Raw genomic sequence first — 2831 nt, 5'->3', positions numbered from 1 at the left:
TGATCCTCTGACTCTTTCATATATTTTTACTCACATCAAAATTCGATCTAGTTACTATGATGCTCCAAGAAAAAGTGTTTGATGCCATGCATTCTCTAGAAGTTTTCTCCCTCTTGAAACCAAGATGCTTTTCCTTTTCTTCAACTCTCCCCATCACTGGGTCCTTTAAAGAGGATGGTTTTCCTTATAGATTTTTCTGCCACTTCTTTTTGCTGCTCACATATTTTGTCTCTGATGAGTCATCATCATTATTACTTTGTCCTGCTTGTGGAGAGGATGAGTGAGGAAGTTTCTTTCCCTCAGTGGCTGGTGCACAGAAATACAGCTATGGGCAAGGAGAAACCATCCAATTTCTTCGCATGACTGTGCTGTCTCATGAATACCACAACAAAGAATAATAAGACGTGAGTGCTGGATGGGACCTGAGAGCTTGTCTAGCAAAAGCCGTATGTGCAGAAGAGGCAGCTGAGTCCCAGAGGGCTTCATGTTCCTTTTTGGATCTTCATGGAGAGTAGCAGAGCTGGGGTTATGAGAGAGACATTTGACTTCTAGCTGCATACTCCCTGCCCTGCTGTTTTTTGAATCCACAGATTCTTTATGAGGCCATAGAGTTATAGGTAGTTCAACTTAATAAAGTGCTGGTAAACTAATGATAGGGATCCACCCTACAGCAAGGGTCCAGAGGGATGCTGCTCAGTTGTTTGACTTCCTAGTAATCATACTTGGCTACTAGCAGAAGGGCTGGCAGAGTGGGTGTACCCAAAAAACTTCTGTCATGAGCCTCATCTGAGGCAGCGTATTGTTCTCTGCACCCCTTTCAAAACACTGCATTTGCAACGCCACACCATCATGTACTGATACTCGGTGGTACATCTGCATTGCAGCCAGAAGTCATGGTGCACCTGCAGGTGTGTGCCAGCCAGCTGTACACCCGTACGCCCCCACTCAGCGTTGTCTGCACCTGCAGAGTAATGGCTAACAGGGTTCTTGTAGTGCAGTACAGATTTGGCTTATAGTCATAGTGACTTTCAAAGAAGTATTTATTCTTTTTTCTTTTGAGTTGGAGTTTCACTCTGTCGCCCAGACTGGAGTGCAGTGGCCGCTCCTGGCCACCACAGCCTCTACCCACTGGGCTCTGGTGATCCTTCCGCCTCAGCCTTCTGAGTAGCCAGAATTACAGGTATGCGCTACCACACCCGGCTGATTTTTTGATTTATTGTAGAGATGAGGTCTCACCAAGTTGCCCAGGCGGGTCTCGAACCTGCAGGCTCAGGCAATCCATTCACCTCAGCCTCCCAAAGGCGCGGGATTACAGGCTGAGCCACCGAGCCTGGCTGTATTTATTCATTCAAAAAAAAAGTTATGTTGGTTTATACACAAGAGTGCAGTCGTGCGGTAAGGTGGAGAAAAGTATAGAAATGTGATTCACCATCGAAATCAAGGAAACTGGACTTGCTTGTGGTTCTTTGGAGGAGTCCTGTGCTTGATCTGGCTCTGAATCATGTTCATTTAGGTCGATGAGTTAAGTGCACTGATTTCCAAAACATTTCATTTATCTAGGGATTGGTCTAAGGGAAGCATTAGAGCCTATGTTTATTATTTTATTCTACTTGTCAATGTACTCACTTTTTCTTCTACCCTAACTGGAATCATGTTTATGAAACCTGATATGTCTCCTTATCCAGATGCAGAGATAGTCCATTTCTACTTGTATACCAAATGGAATTTAGAACATAGATGGCTGACCCCCTGAGGGATTGCCTGTTTATTACCCTAATATTGATCTCTCTTGTCCCCAGATGCTGTGTCTACACAAATGTGTATTCATTAGAAGTGTGAATTTGAAGGTTCTCATTTCCCCATCTTATCCAAGAAAAGTCCAAAAGATTTACCCCAGAGCACGCCACTATACAATGTGGGACACTGAGATCTGTTGCTCTCTGGGACGTCTAAAAGTCTTTGTAGAATCCAGAAATTCATCAGACTGAACGTAGAGGATAATTAAGGGCCTTGAGAAAGTGGAGAAATGCTGAATTCCATGCCTCCATGATACCGTCGTTTGAGTAAAGAATAAACTGGTAGAGAAATGTCTGGGGAATGAAATGGTCAAGGGATGAAAAAGGGCCACCTGAACCCACGGAGGCCACAGTGGCTACTTTGATTTCCTTCTGGGTTCATGAGTCGTTTGAGGTTGACACTAAGGAGGACATAAAATTATTATCCAAAATATTATATGCTGTTTGCCTCAACCAAATGGGAGGAAGCTAAACACAGACTGAAACCATGAGTATTTTTTCCTAAAGAGAAGCTCAGAGTCTAGTCCTCATAGACATGTGCACCTTTTAAAACATGAGTCCCTGCATTCTGTGTCACAGTATGCAATGGGACTGCATTCGGGGAATAATGCTGCTGTTGTTTCTAAGCCCAAACAGCGCTCACTATCCGCAGTATCTCTTTAAGGAAAATCTAGGGAGATGCTCTTGCCAGCACTACAATTTTATTTGATAGAGTCCGGGTGGCAGTGGCATGTACTGGTTCCATAGCAACATGACTGTGCAGCCAGAAAACATATAATGACTGTGATAGCCAGTGTATCCTGGGCAGGATGGGCACAGTCCTGATGCCCCTTGTTTATTTCCCACCATGTCCTCTCTGCCTTTCTCCTCCTGGGGCCTGTGATGGGGCAGAGAATGTGAACTTTGTAAAAGTTACTATCGGTCTTTGTTATTAACACTCGGTTCCTGTTCCATTTGGTCTCTTGGAATTTGATGGCGGAGAAGGCAATGCCTATAGGAACATTCTGCAACCCCTAAATGGACCAGCAGGGCTGG

This window comes from Carlito syrichta, unplaced genomic scaffold (genome assembly GCF_000164805.1).
Source record: "Carlito syrichta isolate Samal-C Ts95f unplaced genomic scaffold, Tarsius_syrichta-2.0.1 Scaffold287251, whole genome shotgun sequence".
NCBI classification, from domain to species: Eukaryota; Metazoa; Chordata; class Mammalia; order Primates; family Tarsiidae; genus Carlito; species Carlito syrichta.
The sequence above is the reverse complement of the archived record's forward strand: the minus strand, read 5'-3'. Positions refer to the sequence as shown.